The sequence below is a fragment of the Suricata suricatta genome, chromosome 8 (genome assembly GCF_006229205.1).
Source record: "Suricata suricatta isolate VVHF042 chromosome 8, meerkat_22Aug2017_6uvM2_HiC, whole genome shotgun sequence".
NCBI classification, from domain to species: Eukaryota; Metazoa; Chordata; class Mammalia; order Carnivora; family Herpestidae; genus Suricata; species Suricata suricatta.
Genome location: NC_043707.1, coordinates 27,126,756 through 27,146,640, shown reverse-complemented (window position 1 = coordinate 27,146,640; position 19,885 = coordinate 27,126,756).

The window sequence follows — 19,885 nt, the reverse complement described above, 5'->3', positions numbered from 1 at the left end:
TCCTGAAACCTGGCGCTGGTGTGCATTCTGGCCCTTCTGGGGGTCTTAACTTTTACCCACCATGGGCTTATTAAAACATTCTTTCCACTTAAAACATAGGAGTCTTCCTAAGATACAGTGTGGTAGCCAAGTTTCTCCATAGTTTTACATATAAATAGACATCTGTTTTCTGAGACAGGACTTGCAGACTGTGGTGTGACCAATGCCCTAGGGGGACCCACAGAGGCAGGGTGCATTTTAGGAGGAGTGAGTGGAGAGTGGAGATGGAAAGAGAATCAGGACAATACCAGGTGGAGATGGCCATTTAACTTTATTATTAGCACTATTCTGTTACACTTTTTAGAAATGTTTATTCGTTTTGAGGGAGAGAGAGAGACGGAGTGTGAGCAGGAGATTGGGAGAGAGCGAGGGAGACACAGAATCCGAAGCAGCCTCCAGGCTCTGAGCTGTCAGCAGAGAGCCCAGCACGGGGCTCGAATTCACCAACTGTGAGATCATGACCTGAGCCTAAAGCTTAACAGACTGAGCCACCCAGGCACCCCAGCAATGGTGGCCTTTTAAAAGCCAATCTGAAATTTTCTGATCAGCACTAGTGGAATCCTTTGCATAAGAAAAAACAAACCCGTGTCCCCCTCCACCCTCCTCCCAGACATCCAGGCCTGAAACAATCCTTTCTTTTCTCTTTCTAATAACTTGCTTGCTCCACCTGAGCATCTCTTTACTTGCTGGATGGGATGCTTTCCCATTTAGGAATTGTTTAACAAAGGTCGCGACATGGTTGAATTTTGTTTCTGGTTTTTTTTTTTCAACAGCTGTTAGGAAGAGATGACTGAGGTCCAAGGTTAAAGTATTTGCTTCCTGGTCCCTATTTGTTTCCTGTGGCTGCACAGAATCATGACCTTGCAGAGTGACAGCAACACAAATGTATTATCTTACATTTCGGGAGGGCAGAAGTCTGCAGTGAGTGTCGCTGTGTTAAAATCAAGGTGTGGGTAGAGCTGTGCTCCTTGTGGAGGCTCTAGGGAGGATTCTGTTTTCCAGCTTCTAGAAGCTGTCTGCAGTCATTGGCTCGCATTCCTGCCCATATCTTCAGAGCCAGCAATGGCTAGTTGAACCTTTCTCACATCACATTGATGAAGCTTTGGGGTGACAGGGGTGCTTCGTGGGGTCTGGAGCTGATGGCCAAGAAAGAATGCTTGAAAATGTCTTTGGTGCAAACAGGTGATTTTATTAAAGCACAGGGACAGGAGCCAAGGTTGGGAAGAGTTGCCCTGGGGTTGTGATCGGTAAGTCATTTTATACCATCAGGTTGGGAGCAGGTCAGGGATAGAGTAAGTGTCTAAGGAATTTTGGAAGCAAGGTTGCCAGGACCTTGAGGGGCTAGCTGTTGCTAGGGAAAACCCCGTTTATTACCATGTAATAAAACCTCAGACATGAGACCCTTCAGCTGTATGTGGGGGGCCATAAGCTTGGAGTAGGGTCGCCGGCATTATCCTGGGGCAGTTGAGATAAAGGAAGTAGATTTACAGGATCCTCAAGGTTGGGACAATGTTAAATCAAGGTTCTCTTTTGCCTCCAGCAAAGTGTCATCACTGAGGCAGTTGAGTTCCTAGAGGGACATCACTCTGCAGGTTTCAAGGACTTGTCAATGGGCTGCAGGCAGCAAGGGAATTTAATTTTTCATTTGCCTTAGTTTCCCACATCACCATGGCCAGCAATTAAACCCCTTTCCTTTGTTCTTGGGCAGCCAGGAGTGTCTGAGGAACATCACACATATTCCACCCAGTGGGGGGTGGGGTGGGGGGTTAGCCCGTGTTTTACCCTCCCCTTGTCCCCGAGCCCCCTCATCAACATCACTGTGACATCAACTCTGTCTCTCCTCTTCCATATCTAAGGGCCCTTGTGATTACAGAGGGTCCACGTGGGTAATTCAGGATACTCTTAATAAGAAATTTCAATTCCATTTGCCTCCCTAATTTCCCTTTGCCATGTTCCCTTATCCACATGTTCTGGGGACTAGAATATGGGTATCTTTGGAGGGGGGGCGGGACATTAACTTTGACTCCCACAAGCCATATGCCAGAAACTTCCATCCATTCCTCTCGACCTATGTTGTCCAAGATGAAGGCCAAGAGTCACATGCAGTGTGGAATCCTAGAAGTGGGGTTAGTCCAACCCACATGACATGATCCATCAAACCAAAATACACATTGGAATTTGAGGACTTATGACGAACTACGGAATGTATGTATCCCATTAGAAATTTTTAATAGTTGGCTGCATGCTGTTTGTAATGACAGTGTCACCAGCCAGACCCCAAGACCTGATCTTTACTGCCCACCTGCGTGTACTCAGCAACCTTGGACCCACATTTTTCCTTCAGCTCTTCTTTCCAGCTTAGCTCTGAACTCAGGCTGGAAAACAAAACCGCCCTGGGGTGGGGGTGGGGGACAGTGACTGTCCCCACCAGACCTCCAGCTGTCCCAGACCACCCAGACCAGTTTGACCCACACCAGCACAGATGGACCATAGAATGACCTCTAGAATGACTGATGACTACCTTTACCTCATTGTAATACTAAAATCTCCCCCCACCCACTGAGGGAGAAGCCTCAGCCTCATTTACATAACATACAATGTATGTCCTGGCAAGTTGCCTTAAAGCACAGGCATTAGGCCTCCATCTACATCAGATGACAAGGCTTCCTGATCTAAACATTCCTCCTAACCCTAAACAGAAGGAACCATCCACCCTCACTCAGGGAGTCCTGGCTTTGGAAACACTCCCTGGGATCTTCTTGTTTGCTGCAAATAAAAGTTTTATTTTATTTTATTTATTTATTTATTTTATTTTTTAATGGTTATTTACTTCTGAGAGACAGAACGCAAACAGGAGAGGGGCAGAGAGAAAGCGAGACACAGTGTCTGAAGCAGCTCCAGGCTCTGAGTTGTCAGCAGAGAGCCCGACAGGAGGCTTGAACCATGAGATCATGACCTGAGCTGAAGTTGGACGTTTAACCAATACCCACCCGGGGACCCAGTGAAAGTTTGCTTTGTGTGACAAACTACCTGGTACAGTTTCTGACTTCCCAAGAGGCGAGCTCAGGCTGGTTTGGTCACAGAATCATCCCAGAGGTCACCTCTGCCTCTTCAAATCTGTCTCACCCTGACCACGATGCAGCCCAGCCTGGGGCCCTCGGTTCCACCCCATTCAATGGTAGTCATGTCGTTCATGGTCAAGAAAGCTGCTTCTCATCTTCAGGGTCAGTCCCCACCCACCCAGCTCAGCGGTAGGGACACTCTAGTGACCAGGTCTCTGCCCTACTTCATTCCATATCTCGATGGATGCTGACATGTCCACAGGGGAGCTCTGCGTGGCCAGTGTGGTCTGACTTGAACTTAGGCCTACCCAACATTTGGGCCAACTCTTAGCCTTGAAAGGCAAGACTCTGACCCATGGTTGCGGTAGCAGGTCCGAGACTTTACAACCTGCCCTCCTCATCCTTACAAGTCAGTGTGACAGAAGGGCCTTATCACTCTGTCACCCGGCTCCCGCCTTCCAAGCCTTGTCCTAAAAACCTGGCTGGCTTCAGATCAACTGGCTAATTACTCGTGCTGTAATGATCAACCTGCCTAATTTATCACTTCTTTGAACATTTAATTAGCCAGCAGTGCAAGACAATTAGGTTCTGAATTAGGATAAATTAAACTGCTAGCTTAGCAGCTCTAAGGACATGGAAACTATAACCAATTACATCTACAAAAAGATTTGACAGAACTGTCAAAGAGCCAGAGCCTATCATGGGCTAACAGCCTGATGTGCCAAATATTCTAGAGAATCTAGTGGGGGGTGGGGCAGGGGGAGCAGTGTTTTAGCTTGGAAAACAGAGCGGGAGGTATATACCTTGAGAGAGCAGAACATTTGCCTGGAGCCGTGTTTAGATTCTTTACCCCCAGCTAGAAAAATGCCTGTAGCATCTGTGACAATGGACCATATGATTATTTTTAAATTTTTATTATTTTTAAGGCATCTCTATGCCCCACGTGGGGCTCAGACTCATCAGCGATCATGCTCTACTGACTAAGCCAGCCAGTCGCCCCTGTTTTAAAGGTTCAGCTAGAAATTTGCCTAGTAGCTTGCCCAGTGGTCATGGTTAGGATCCTTGTTTTGCTAGTCCAAAAGTCATAGATGGTACTCCAATGTAGGTATAGACAATAGAAATTCTCTACAGAATGTCATTTCTCATCGAACTTTTTAAGCCTAGTAACTCTTGAATATTCACATCACTCCCCAGGCAGGGCAGGAGCTGGAGAGAGTTAGGATCAGACCCCCTCTTAGCCTGAGCTCCAATGTTTGCTTCCACTGCTAGGAAAACAATCGATCGACCATCAAACGTAGGGCCTCCCCTTCAGATCAGAACTAGAGAGAAGGGGAAAGAAGACAGGAGGGCAAGGACCTTCCTGACCTTATCCTCTTGCTGGGATTTTCCAAGAATGCAGAAGGACCTCGCAGGCTCAGGGAGCAGACTGTTCTCATGAAGCAGACTTTGAGCTTCATGTGACCCTGTTCTATTCCTTGTTTGTGATTTAACACCGCTTCTGAAACCTTGGACACGTGGTTCAGATCTGGCTCACAGCTGTGCTATGAAATGATCACTCATGGAGACTTGGTGCTTGGGGTTGGATTTTGTGTTTTGGGAGGTGCCTGTATCCTCGCTTTCTAAGCACAGTGCCATCAGCGGGAACATGCAAGAAATCCATGAACTCGTGTCTACACCCCAGTCATGGGTGTGACCACTGCAGACGCAGAAACCACACAGGTGCACCGTGGGCGAGACACAACGCACGGATGTGCGCATGATTGAAGGCAGCTTTCCACAACCCTGACCCAAATCACAGGCTCGGGGAAGGTGCTGTCACACTTCCAAACGCCTGAGAAGAGGGATGCCAAGACACCAGGGGAAGATGTTTTCAGCATGATCAAAGGGCCATTGGATGGCTTCAGGAAGGGAGATGGTTGGTGCACTGTGAGTGTTCTGCGGAAAGTGAGGAGTGCAAATATAGGAAACCACCTAGAGAGGGTGAACTTGCTTACCATCCAGATGCCTCGGAGCAGGAGGTAGCTTACAAAGGAGACAGGACGGAGTGGCCCAAGTCCAAAAGTCGGCTCTCCATGTATTTCTAGCATGTAAGGCTTTGTCTGGCTTAGTTTGCATCAAGGAGATCAGCAGGATTGGTTCGGGAACAGACTTTGGCATCCCAATTTCTAGACCAAGGGTGTTCCTTGTCTTCTCTCTCTCAAATCCCATCCAAGACAAGAAGCTAGCTATAGCAAAGGAGCTTCCTAAATCCTTACTGAAAAAGAGGATTGCAGTCGCTTGAAATGTCTGGGAAATCAGGGGCAAACAGCCGGTTTATCCTTAGGAAATTCTTTGGGGAGCAAGGGCTCGAACCAGAGCTTGGTGGCAGATGTCATAAACCCTCCACATCATCTTAGAAAACGTTTGCAGGTATGCGTTTCGTTGACACGTTTAGAGCAACTTAGTCTATTCTGCATTGTTTCTCCAAATCGCATCATCTCATTGCTTCATTAAAAATGCTCAAATTAAGGGAAAGATTGAAGTTCCTGTGGGGTGGCTCTCTGTACATATTAGTCTGAGGCTTTCAAATTAGAGACTGAATCCCAGGTCTCTGTTACCATGAGAACTGCAGAAGCATTTCTCTGGCTGTTAAAATTATTAACTCAAAGAACATGCATCTTCTTAAACTCCGCCTGTTATTTATCTACTGTTCCGTGGGCTCGTCTGTGCCTGGAGTGAACTCGATTAATCACCAGTGCAAGAGAGAGCAGCGGTGACTTTCTTCCTGTCTGGAGTGGCAAGCATTGGCAATTCATTTCTCTGTGTCGCTCCATTCCTCTCGGAGGGCAGCGGAGAGGAAGGACTGAGATGCTTTGGAACAAACAGTCTGAAGGCGACTGAGATGACACAAGAGATGACAGAGACCGGCTGTCAGTGGCTTTCAATCCCTCTCTACCACTGCAGGGACAGGGAAAGCTGATTGGTGACCAGACGCCTCCATCCACTCTCCAGGTGACTGGTCCTGGGCCAACTCCCCATCTAAAAGCAAAGACTAGTAATTGTGAACTACAAGGTTTCCCGAAAGTCTCCCGAGCCGTTCATTCTGGGAATCTCCCATGAAAGATGCGTTATTGTCCCCATTTCACAAAGAAAGAAACTGAGGCTAAGAGAAATCCACAAATTGTTCCAAAAGCCAAGCCTGCCGGTGAGGAACCGGGGCTGCAAAGTGAGATACTATGTTGTAAGGTCCCACGTTCCCCCCACCAAAACCCATGCAAGGGTGTCCATAGTTCGTAAGTGCTCGAACTTGAAGTCCATCCTGATATTCCACAGCTGGTGAATGGAGGAGCAGACCGTGGCACCTGTAAGGCCATGGAATATCATTCAGCACTAAAAACAAATGAGCGGCTGAGCCACAGAGAGATAGAGAAGAATCTTCAATGCTTATTGCTAAGTGAAAGAAGCCAGTCTGAAAAGGCTACCTACTGTCTATTGCAACTACGTGACATTCTAGAAAAGTCAAAACAATGGAGAGAGTGAAAAGGTCAGGGGTTGCCAAGAATTAGCAAGGAGGGAGGGACAAAGAGGCCGAACCCTGAGGATTTTTAAAGCAGTGAATATAGTCTGTACGATACGATCATGGTGGATACATGTCCTTACACATTTGTCCAAACCCACAGAACGCACAACGCCAATAGCCAACGGTAATGTAAACTACGGACTTTGGGCGGTTACGATGTATCACGGTGGGCTCATTGATTGTACAAATGTATCACTCTGGGAGGAGAGGTTTGACCATAATGGAGAAGGCTCCAAGGGTGTAAGGACCAGGGATATATGGGAAGTCTCTATACCTTCCTCTCCCAATTTTGCTGCAAACCCAAAACTGCTGTGGAAAACAAAACAAAAACCTTAAAGAAAAAAATCCCATGCCTTTTCCTTGCTATCACTAGTCAGAAGAAGCTAACTGATTGCCATTTAAGAGGTCAGACGAAGACGGACCCTTGTGATCGGACACTGTGATGGGCAAAGGGAGAGGGAAAAATGAATGTTGGAAGCCAGTGGGGCTCCATGGGAGCCAGGGTTGGAGGCTGCAAGGGTGCCTCGTCCCACGCTCTGCCTGTGGCTTGTCTCATTCTCTTAAGGAGTTTGTCTACTGAAGCCTAATGGGTGTAGAGAGAGGAGGACCCATCATGCATGTGCAGAGGGATGTGGTCTCACAAAGCAAAGTCACTGAGCTCCCCGATCAGGACAGAATCTTACCCCCATTCCAGAAGGTCTATTGTATATTTGCTTGGTCACTACCTTTACTCTGATTTCTAATACCCTATATCAGTGTTCCTGTTCTGGGGCTTAATATACCTGGAATCTCAGGCCATGTCCTCTTTTGAGCCTTCCTTGTGTTAAACGTTAATGCTGTTAGCTCCATCCATCTTGCACGTGGCTGGGCTTCATCCATTTTCTCTGCTGCATCGTACTCCCATGCGTTAATCCAACCACAGCGCACTTCTTTTCTCCCGCTCTTGTTCATTTGGAGTAGTTTCCAGTTTGGAACGATCATGACCTGTGCAAGTGCATACATTCTTTTGTGTGTTTGGGGGGTAACATGGTGCCCGTGTCATGGAGTGTAGCCCAGGAGTGGAACTACAGGATCATGGAAACTTCCTCCTGCTACAATAGTGGAGGGAGTAAAGGATCTGTTTATTTTGGCTCAGGGGGAACAATGTAAGCAGATAGTCTTTGATGGGATTAGCAGCGGCATCTCTAAGATTGTGGTAAATTGGAAGACCCATTATATTCCAGGAACCTTTGGCTCTTTGGGCTCCTGGGGAGAAAGGACCCCTCTCTGGGAACAGCCCAGTCTCACACAGAGAATTTGGGAAGGGGTTTGTTAGCTATGCCCTGCTGGCCCCTTCCCTCCCTAGAGAGCATAGAAAGGACTCCCCCAGTGCTCTGAGTCTCCTCCTTCCGCATCGCCCTCCCTTCTCTTTCGAGTGTCTAGAGACGTCTGCATTACCACCGCCTAGAATCCCAAAGGTGGCAGACAGCAGGCTCTGTGCCTCTGCGCTCAATACCCACATGGGGACCTCATGGCGTGGAGGTGGGAGAGTCCGGGACAGAGTTGGTGGCTGTGTCTTGCCCCCTGTTTCAAGGGCCTTCAGGGAGACCACTCGGGATCCTCCTGGAAGGCAGTGTCTCAGAAACCCGAGTGTGCAAAGCAGTGAGCACACTGGGAGCTAGAAGTCCTGCGCGGATTTTTCTCTGGAACAAAGGGAGCCCCATGGGAAGCAGAGGGGCAAGTTCAGTAGAAAGAAGCCAGAGGAGGTGTGGCTGTAACAGCCTGCTGAAGGGCGCCCTGCTAAGGGAGCAAAACTAGGTGGCCTGCCAGCAGGAAGCCCCAAAGGACCCACAAAACGATCCCTAAGCAAGAGGTGCCAATAAATTTCCACTGATGGGCAGAGGAGACCAATTTGACCAGTCCTGCCCTTTCCCTGTCTTGGTGTCTGACTTCTCTCTCCAAGTGGGAGGAGTCAAAGGCTCCTCCCACAGCAGAGAGAGGGGAGCAGCGCATGACCGGAAGTGGAGAAGGATTCACTGGCCTCTGCCTTCTTCGGGAGCTCGCTCTTGGGACTAACAGAAGCTATAGGATCTTTAACTTACAAGAGTCAGCTGATCAATTTGGGACATCCTAGTTCAGTGGGTCCACTGGGGCTGCTCTTGGAGCTAGGGATGAGATAGGGATGGGTATGGTGAGGCAGATGTGTCACGAGGCAGGGCGATGTCAGAGGCTTTGGAATGGGAAAATGGTTAAGAGTCACCGGGGGGGTACAGATAGCCCGAGGTCAAGTGTAAAGCCTGGTTCACCCCAAGGTTCTCATTCTCCAGGTGGGAGGGGAGCATCCTTCCACACCATCCAAAACATGCATGCCCTCATCCGTGGGGTTCTTAATACCCCAGAACCCCTCAATTTGAATGTTCTAGAGCTGTAAGAGAGGAAGTACAGAAGACCCCGAAGATCAGTCACAAGCAAGAAACTGACTCCCTGGTAGTCAGGCATATTCAGGAAGCCCGCCATGGCTGAGTTCCTTGGGCTGCACCCAAGATGAATTCTCAGTTTTGAACCCTGAACTTCAGAAAGATGAATGAGAGTAAGAATTCCTAATCTGTGGTCCACAAACCACTGGGGGTGGAGCACAGAGCAGGGGTAGGCTGTGCTCAGAATTAGGGCAAGAACTCCAGAGCTCTCTTACCATCTGGAGGCCAAGCACTGCCAGTAAATTAACCTACTAGAATACGGTATCACAGAGGGTATTCAAGTGTGTAATAAGACACACATTCTTCAAATGCGTTACTGGGTTGTTCATAACAGTCTGCCATTATGCAGTTCTTCATCACAAATGTTATCATGGGAGGAGTGGATGCCTTCTTATTTTTTGTTCCCTTAAAGAGATGTCCTTAAACCAGATGAGAGGAAAGAGATACCCAGGATCGTGATGCCATTGCATTAACACTAAAATGCCATTTAGCCAGCTTGCAGGCTGCCAGATAACACTGTGAGGTACTAGAGGGATGAATTGAAAATTGTCATTCCGTCAAACTTAGTGACAACATTATCTGCAGATCTTAGAAAAATCAGCTCAGAAAAATCCCTGGTTGGTAGTGATCCTCTCAGATAGATTGAAATCTTTCTAGGCTATTCCTCAGGGCTCATCAATCAAGGGTAGTTGTCATGGTGAAGAGTTGAATGGATGGTTTCCATTTAATTATCTTCAGCCCTCCAGATAGCGAAAGCACTTGGGGACAGCAGGCTCGGCCAGCCTCTGTCTCCTCAGCTAAAATAATTGTTGCTTTTCCCCCACCCACCTTCCACTGGAGAACTCATTTATTCATTTGTTTGGTAATAACTACCGAGTGCCTACTGTGTGTCAGGAAAATGCCCCTGCCAAAGACTCCTCTGTGAGAACGTCAGGTGTCATCTGTGACTCTGTGTACTTCCAGCTGGACCCACAGACACCCAGGACAGTTGTGAGTCTGTGCTTTGTGTGCTCAGAGGAAGCCACCAATGTCTGGGAAGGTACTACTAAGTGTTGACCAAATGGCCAAGAGATAGACGTCGGGTCCCAAAGAAACAGTCGCTCAGATGGGGTGTTGACTGAGGGAGTAGGTCTAATCCCTTGCAAAGAACTGGAGATAAAGGGGGAGGAACAACATAGTGACAACAAGCAATGCAGGAAGGGAAACCATCTGCCAAAAAAAGGAAGCTGGTGATGAGGAATCAATGGGTAAAAGGAGCGAGTCAGAAAAGAATTAACAAATAGGAAGGGTCCTGGGATAGTTCCTTGGATAGCATCATGGTTTCTGTATCTCTCATTCATTAGATGTCAAGTTTATGATGTCAGAGTCAAAACTTGTCTTGAGGAAGCAAAGTTGGGGGAGACTACCCTGAGAGTTCACATGGCCATCCATCCATCCATCCATCCATCCATCCATCCATCCATCCATCTATCCGTCTAACCCACCATTTGTTCATCTAGCAAATGTTTTCTGAGTGTCTATTATACACCTGTCTTCTGGGAATGAATCCTATGAAGCAGATAATTACACACATGCTTATTTAGTCACATGTGTGACTCATGCTGTGAAGTCCATGACCAGAGAGGGTGTCATGGAAGGCTTCCCTGGGGGAGTGACACTCAGCTGAGAATTGGAGGGAGAGGAGGAAATAGTAAGAAGAGACTACATGTCAGACAAATTTACAAGGCGTGGGGGAAGGCATGGATGAGGGCTTTACAGAGATATGAGTACAGTGTGAATAAAGGTGGACACTGGCCACACAAGGCCACTGGGACTTGGGCCTACAAGCAACAGCAAGAGGGGTAGAGAGATATGAATGGGGAGGTATTTTGAAATGCACACTCTGTGTTGTGAGGAGAAGGAGGTGGATGAAAACAAGAGTGGAGGAATGGAACACTATTAGGAGATAAATATGGCAGCCCAGGCAAGAGCTTTCCGAGGCTTGGCCTTGAGTGATGTTAGTGGAGGGGAGAGCAGTGGTCATCCTCACTCTGGTGTCAAGGTTTATAGCTCTTCTACAACCCTTGGCACATGATAATATGTCCCTTCATTGTACATATTAATGTGCATTTATTACAGAGAGAGAGAGCTGGCTCCAAACCACAGTAGACCCCCTTGTACATCCTCCCAGAAGACTCCCATTAGGGAGCATGGTTTGACCTTAAATGGATGGAGAATCTGACTAGGTGGCTTACATGAAATTCAGGACCAGACCAAGGAGGCTCAGCCCCCCAGTGGCATCAGAAGGAAGCAGAACTGACCCTGTAAAAGAAGGAGTTACCTCAACTCTTAAGGAACCAGCCCAGTGGTAAGGGTCCAAGCAGTGTCTGCTGCTGCTGGACTTGGCATCATATCGATGCCTGCTTTCTAGGTTGGTGAGAAAGAGAGAGAAAATAAAACAAGCCTTTAATCATTGAGTGGTAAGAAAGCTCTGGCCTGTCATCAGAGAGAACTGGTTTGGGCTATGTGAACAAGGAACGGAGGAGGGAAAGAGAAGGGACAGATTAGATTTTGCCCATTTTTGAAGTTCATCTTCAACTCTTTCCCCCTCCAGCAACAGAGCCAGTGCTCTATAATCTCCACAGGTATGGAGATGATTGGCAGAAATATATCGGCTGCCATATTGGCAGCCAATAGATGCAGTGTTAGTGCCATTGGTTGGCAGCAACTGCAGAGACATAGCAATGCATCAAGAGGGGTTTTGACATGGACAGGGATGTGTCAATGCCGAAAGTCAGGTCCTGGGGAAACATCTAATCAAGGTCCAATTTTTACATTTAATGTGTCATTTCCCAACTGAACTGGCATTTGGAGGTAAGGTGAAGACCATCCCCACCCTTGATTAGAATTTTTCTTGCTGTATATCAACCCTTAGCCCTTTAGGCTGCAAATGGACACCTCCTCCTGTCCCTCCTAGGCTTGCTTTCATGACTCTCCAGGGCTGTGTCATGTGTGTCTTGAGAAGCAGGCTCTTGGTTTCCCTTGTGTGGTTGGCATTTTTCTTTTTGCTTGCTCTTGCTGAAAGTTTGCATGCTGCCAAGGCATTTTCACTCCTGTCAGTGGCATATGAAGGCTGCTGTGTCACCAGTGGCCAGTATCAGTGGTTGCCCCAACTCATTACCAGAACATCACTGCCAGCGTCAACAGCATGCACTGTGGTGCCTCCATCCATTGACACCAACACTACATGTTTTGGCTGCCAAAATGGCAGCCGGTGTGTTTCTACCAACCATTTCCATGCCTGTAGAGATTATAAAGAATGACCTTATTGCTTGTTTTGTCTTTCAATCTCTTCATCCTGGTCCTCAGTTCCAGAAACGGAGTCACAGCTGGGAAGTGAACATTTCGCTCTCCTTGGAACTGCACCATCCGTACACAGTGGCAATTCTTGAGCCAAAGTTGGGCACCTCCATTCTCTTCATGTTTCCCCCATACCAGCTCAAATCTCTGGAGAAATAGAAGTCAAAGAGTTGGACATACACAAGATTTACAGGGGGGAATTTATTGGGAATTTCTCTGAAGGATGAAAGGAGGAAGGAGCAGTGTTGGTAGAGAGAGCCTTCAGGTCACTATGCAGCCATGCCATAGGTAAGGAGACACCCATGTAAGGAGAGAGGGAAGGAAAGGGAACCAGGTAGGAAGAAGGTAGAACTGCAGTGTGGCTCTGAGAGCCTTGGCCAGGTCATAGGGAGTGCCTGAATCCATTAATTCAACACTTAATGCCTCAAAATGGCAAACTCACCTTATCTCAGGGCTTCTATTGGTTAGGAATTCTGGAGCCGCTTAGCTGGATGGTTGTAGGCCACAGTCTCTTGTGAGGTTGCAGTCAAGATGGTGGCTGTTGTAATTTGAAGACCTGATTTGGGCAGGAGAATGTGTTTGAAGGTGGCTCTCTCGGGAGGCTAGTCCCTTGACACTCAGACATCTCCAAAGACCATTTCCTCCAGAGTAAACGATCCCAGGGACTATAACAAGATGGAAGCCAAGATATCTTTTATCTTCTTGGAAAGTCACACACTATGAGTTCTGTGGACTCCAACTGGTTGCAAGGTCAGCCCATTGTTGGGAGGGGTCTGCACAGGGTGGGAATACCCACCCTTTCTTGGGGGCTCAATGGGGGCTATCTTGGTGACTAGCTGCCACACCCCACAAGCAATGACTAGCTGTTAGAGGAGCCCATGTTGGGCAGAAATAGCCTGGCTCTAGTTATTTGATGGGAGCAGCAGGCAAGGAAGTGTGACTTTCCTTTGAATACTCTGGGGGACCCATGGAGGATTCGCGGAAAATGGGTCCATTGGGAGCTGACCACTGACTGCCCTCCTCACACAGGTTCTCTCAAAGGGACATCTGAGCGGTGGCCCCCACTCCACCCCGCATCTGCACAGCTCCTGTCCCTTTAGGTAAACAGACCCTAAGAATATCCATTTACCTGTCCCGTTGTTCCAGGTTCCCTGAGTTCAAGGACAAGCTCATCTTCAGGTCGAGCTGGAAACACTGTCCCGTTAAGACGAGGAAGCACAGAGAGAAATGCAATACCCAAGGTCTTCCCCGAGATGACAGAGCGGGACTCGAATGAAGGACTCTCAGTTCCAAGCCCAGTGCTCTTTGCTTCATGCTGTGAAATCCCCATCAATTCCACCATCTGTGTGAGGGACAGGCTTGCAAGGACACTCGTGGCTGCTACATACGCCATTAGCTCTGAGGCGCATTCCTATTTTTACTGTTCTAGCTGCCAGGGCAACGGATTCGACTTCCTAATTATGTTTTGCTTGGGCTAATGTAAAAATTAATTTTTGTTCCCTGAACAGCCATCAAATACTGGTAAGAGGATATAACTGAGAAGATTAATAAATTTGTCCAACACCAGTGCAATCTGCAAGCAGGGATGGGAGCTGTCACCTGTTACGTACACGTCCCGTGCTCCGCTCTGTGCACGAAGCCTCCTCTCTCCCCATTCCCATTCTCAGGCTGAGAAAATGCAAGTCAGGCAACTTGCTCAGAATTGCATGTAGTGAAAGAGGCAAGATAGAACTTAAGTCATATCTGCCAGAGTCCAAATTTAATTGTCTTTCTCCTGGGTGGGATTGCCTCCAGTTTTAATAGTCCCTTAGACTCCTAGTGGCCAATAGCAACAAGAGGGGACAGAAAGGAGAGGCACGCCATTGTTCAGAAAGGTCTGGTCAACAGCGGCGTTTGTTGGGGTTACTGCTGTCCCGAATCTAGTTCTGAGCTTTGGTATGGCCTCCTAATTGTTTCAGGTCTCAGAAGTGTATGTGAGTCTCGGGAGCAGATTCATATTTACTAAACTCACAAGAGACTGATGTATAAATCTGAATGACAATCTATTCCCTTGCAAGGGAATGACCAGAATTTCCATGTCCATCCTTCAGGGCATCCTCTTCCTGGATGACTGAGCAGAAGGCTGGATGGTCAGTATAAAATCAGTACCATAGCAACTGGGAGGTAGCTTCATAGAATCCTATCTATACCAAACTCATGGATGACTCTTTCTTGGCCTCCTCTCATGTGATAGGAATGTTCCAGTGTCTCTCTTCTTTAAACACAGCTAAGGGGGGTATGTTAACTGGGTGGTTCCTTCAGTTAAGTGTCTGACCCTTGATTTTTGGCACAGGTCATGATTCGAGGTTCATAGGATGGAGCCCCTTGTTGGCTCTGTGCTGAGTGTGAAGCCTGTTTAAGATTTTCTCTTTCTCCCTCTGCCCCTCCCCAACCTTCATGCACACTTCTGCTCACTCTGTTTCTCAAATTAAAAAAACCAACAAATACATAAATGAGCACAGCCAAGGAAGTATTGTTATGTTGTGCTCATTGCTTTTGTCTTACTAGACTTTTCTTAGCATCTTCCTTTTGTAGAAGTATATATATATTTTCAAATGTTTTATTATAATCGGTTAGCCTACCAATCTCTTTGCTAAGCAGCCATATTTATTTTTTATTTTAAAAAATTTATTTATTTATTTATTTTTTGAGAGATAGAGTGAGACAGAGCATGAGAGAGCAGGGTCAGAGAGAGAAGAAGACACAGGATATGAAGCTAACTCCAGGCTTTGAGCAAGCTGTCAGCACAGAGTCCGACATGGGGCTTGAACCCATGAACCGTGAGATCATGACCTGAGCCGAAGTCAGATGCTTAACCGACTGAGCCACTCAGGCACTCCAAGGCAGCCACATTTAATTTCAGGGCCTCTTCTACCATTTTGCTTCAGAGATTCTTTGTCCTTGCCCCTAGGGTTTCACAGATGTTTGTGCATGGTACGTTATATGCAGTTTTCCTTACGACGGTACGACAAATGTCCATCTTCTATGTTCAGGCCTTGCCCTCTCCCAGAGCTACGCGCATTGCCTGGAACCCGCTCTCAGTGGGATCCGAAGTGGGCTCTGTGGAAGGGATGCGCTCTCTTTGTATCAGATCCAACCAAATGTGGGGCCTAACCCAAGATGTGGACTCAGCTTGTATGAAAAAAAGAACTAGACCAAATCGATTCTTTCTCTAAAGCATCTGAAGTGAGAACCAGAGGTGAAAAAAGATTGTTAGCAGGGAACAGTTGACTAAGAGGTCACACAGGAGCAGGAGGCAGAGGAATGCCTCTTGGGTGAGTCCCCCACTCCCACAGCCTCTGAAATAAGACCACATGCTGGGCAGCGTAAATAACAGGAATTTAAGACCTCCCAGCTCTGAAGGCTAGACGTCTGAAGTCCAGTTGTCACTCAGGTTGGTTCCGCTGAGGGCTGCAAGGGAGAATGTGTTCCAGGCTTCTCTCCTGGCATCTGGTAGCCCGAGTCCTTCCCTGGCCATAGACGACCTCTGTGTGCCTTCATGTCGCCTCTTTCTACGAGTGGCCTTTTCTCTTTCCAAATGTTCTGTCTTTAACTTGGATCACAACACATGTTAACGACCGCAGGTTGTAATGACCCTTTTCCAGATCAGTTTACATTGTGGGAGGGGGCGGTTAGGACTTCAACAAATCTTTTTTGGGGAAATGCCATGTGACCCCTAGAGCCAAACGCACAAAACAAGGCCAGAAAGGGGTCAAGTGAAGCTACTGTAGAGCCGCGCCCTCAGCGGAGGCCAGCAGAAGGGACGACGGGGCACAGGTGGGCGAGAGGGACCCCCCCCCTGGAGTGCGCAGCTGCATCTGCCCAACATCAGCCCCTTACTTTCTTCAGGTGACTAGTGACTGTGTGAATTAAAGAATCCAAATAAGGGGCCCCTGGGTGGCTCAGTGGGTTAAGCTTCAGCTTCAGCTCTAGTCATGATCTCATGGTCCATGAGTTCGAGCCCCACCTTGGGCTCCCTCCTGTTAGCGCAGAGCCCACTTCGGATCCTCTGTCTCCCCAGTGCTCCTGTGCACGTGCGCTCTCTCTCTCTCTCAAAAATGAACATTAAAAAAAAAAAAGAATCCAAATAAGACAGAGGCCTGCCTCTAAGACCTGGGATTACCTCAGTGGCTTCTTAATCCTCACCAAACCCACTGTCCAGGTAAGGAATATACAACCAGAGCATGGAGTTAGCTCTCTTGTCCCAATCCGCACAGCCGCCCACACCGGCTGGGGGGCCCTGGGCTTCTCTCCCCTTGTGTCAAACGTACGCTCTTCCCAGCTATAAAATTCTATGATTATTATCCAAATCAATCAATTAAGCCCAACTCATCCCCCCCCCCCCCCAACAGAAAGCCTTGAAGACACACTTTGGAAAAGTCACTGAACCGGCAAATCACATGTCGGTAAGCGAGAGTTTATTACCTAACTCTCTGGGAAGCAGACCAGAATTTCTTCCCAAATGTGAGCTTTACTTTAAGCTCAAGTTATTTTTAAAAGGTAGACAAAGCCCATGATATCATTCCTCTGCTAATTTGTAGATGTGAGAAGATTCCTACTAGTTCTGAGTCTCAGACAAACACACAGGAATAATGATAACCTTTGCAGAAAGGTATTGAACATCAGACAGTTACCGGAGGCAAGTGTTATTTGTTCCAAAGAACCCGTGCAGTAGGGTCCTTTGATTCTGTGTATAAGCTGCCAGAATAGGCAATTACTGTTCTTCTATTTTTGGTCTCAAAATACCTTAGAATTCTTTCCATTGTGGACCCACCGTCAGGAGGAAAATTCAGCACCATTGTAGGAAAGGCTCCATATCAGACTTCTTCAAAGAAATGAAGACTCCAGGCATGTGTGGGGGGAGGGGCGCAGGGAATCAGAAGGAAGGGGTGCACACTCGCAGCTCGCAGGCCAGCGCCAGGTGTCCGCTGTGCCTCGAGTTCTGGAATCCACAGCGCCCCCCCCCCACCCCCAAAGCCTCTGTCTAAAGGGGGATGCACAGCAGTCAAACATGGTTTCTGTGAAGTGCCCATCCGTCAACAGAGGAATGATTGAGTACGTTACAGCACATCCATAGAAATGCATAGCATGGAGGCATTGAATGCCATGTTTAGGAAGAGAATTTAATATGGCTTCCTTTTGACTCACTATTGAGTGATAAGTGCAAAAAGCAGGATACCAAGTTCTATTGGGTACGAACCCACCTTATATATATTATATGACTTGCATGACATACTTTATGTATATGACGTGATATGTTACATGTGTATATTGAAATACACACATATAATATATACTTATACATAGTTTGTATATATATGCTGTATATCACACATGTAATATATCATACATATATAAAACCTTAGAAAGACATAAAAATTACTAGCAAGTGGTTATTGAACTGTTTCTATAAAACTCAACACAGTTTAGGTCCGGTGCTAAGTTCTTTGTAGGTCATACATCATTTAGATCTTAAATGGGTTTTGAGTTGAATAGATCACAGAGGAAAGAGTAGCTATGCTACGTGCACCGCGTCAATGGTACAAATAAACGTAAGTTCCGTGCGCGCCTCCAGCCTACATTGTACTGAAGCACAGATTTTTATGCCTTCCTTGATGGCAGGTCCTGCCCTCCTCCATAGGAGTAACTACTATCCTGACATTTGTATTAATTATTCTCTTGCTTATCTTTATTATGTTTTTATGATGGTTTAAAAACCACAAACCAGGACCTTTATCCTCTTAGCAAAGTTTTCATTGCATAAGACAGTACTGTTACTTAAAGGGCCATGTTGTGTCACAAATCTCTGTTAATAATTTCTATATATAATCTTAATAATTATATAGGAGGCACCTGGGTGGCACAGTCGGTTAAGCGGCCATCTTTTGATTTCGGCTCAGGTCATGATCTTGCAGCTTGTGAGTTCGAGCCCCACGTTGGGCTCTGCACTGACATCACAGAACCTGCTTGAGATTCTGTGTCTCCCTCTCCCTCTGCCCCGCCCCTACTTGTGCTCTCTCTCTTTCTCAAAAATAAATAAACATTAAAAATAAATAAAAATAATTAATATTTAGGTGTGTTATTTATTTTAAATATAAATAAAAATTTATAGTATTCAATACTTATTTACATATTGTACTATACATATCGTATATATTTATATATATTTTAAACATATGTAGTTATATATACAATTTTGCTTCCACATCTTGGCTATTGAAAATAATGCCTTAGTGAACACAGGAGTTCAGATAACTCTCTGAGATGTTGATTTCAATTCTTTTGAATAACTACTCAGAAGTGTAACTGCTGGATGATTTGGACATTTCGAGGGACTTTCATACTTTTCTCCATACAAACTACACCATTTTACACTCCCATTACCTGTGCACAAGGTTTGGATTTACATTCCTCCGAGGATTAGTGATGTTGAGTATCTTTTCTATACCTATTGGCCATTGGAAGGTCTTTGGAGAAATTACTGAAGCACCTTGCCCATTTTTAAATTCAGATATTCAGGAGTTTTTGTTTTGTTTTGGCTACTGAGTTGCAAAGGTTCCTTATATGTTTTGCACATTACACGCTTCACAGACATGTGCTTTGCAAACATTTTTTCCCTTTCTGTAGGCTGCCTTTTCCCTCTGTTGATTGCTTCCTTTGCTGTGCAGGTTTGTGGTTTGATGAAAACCCATCTGTCTACTTTCACTTTTGTTGCCTGTGCTTTGGGTGTCATATGCAAGAAATAATTGCCCAGAACAGCGTCTTAAAGCTTTGCTCCTCTATTTTCTTCGAGGACTTTTACAATTTCAGGTATATGTTTAAATCTTTGATTTTCTCTTTATTCTTTCACATATGAGTATGTATCTTTAAATAACACGTGCTGCGAGGGTCTGAAATGCTTATGTCTCCCTCAAAATTCCTATGCTGGAATCTTAACTTCTAAAGACGGTGGTATTAGGAAGTAGAGCCTTCGCGGTGTGTTTAAGTCATGGGAGCGGGGTCCTCGTGAAAGGGATTAGTGCCCTTACAGTGGAAGCTCCAGAAAGATCCCTTGTCCCTTCTACCATGTGAGGACCCAGTTAGAGCCCTCCTGCTTTGAAGCAGGAAGAGAGAGTCTTTACCAGAAGACAACCGTGCTGACACCTGGATCATGCACTTCCCAGACTCCAGGACTGTGAGCTTGAACTTTGTTTTGCTTATAAAGCCACCGAGCTCATGATACAGGCTAAGACAATGCATTTCTTTCCTTCCTTCCTTCCTTCCTTCCTTCCTTCCTTCCTTCCTTCCTTCCTTCCTTCCTTCCTTCCTTCCTTCCTTCCTTCCTTCCTCTCTTTCTTCCTTTCTTGCATTCTTTCTTTTTTTTGGTCTGGTTTTGGACGTTTTGCAAATGA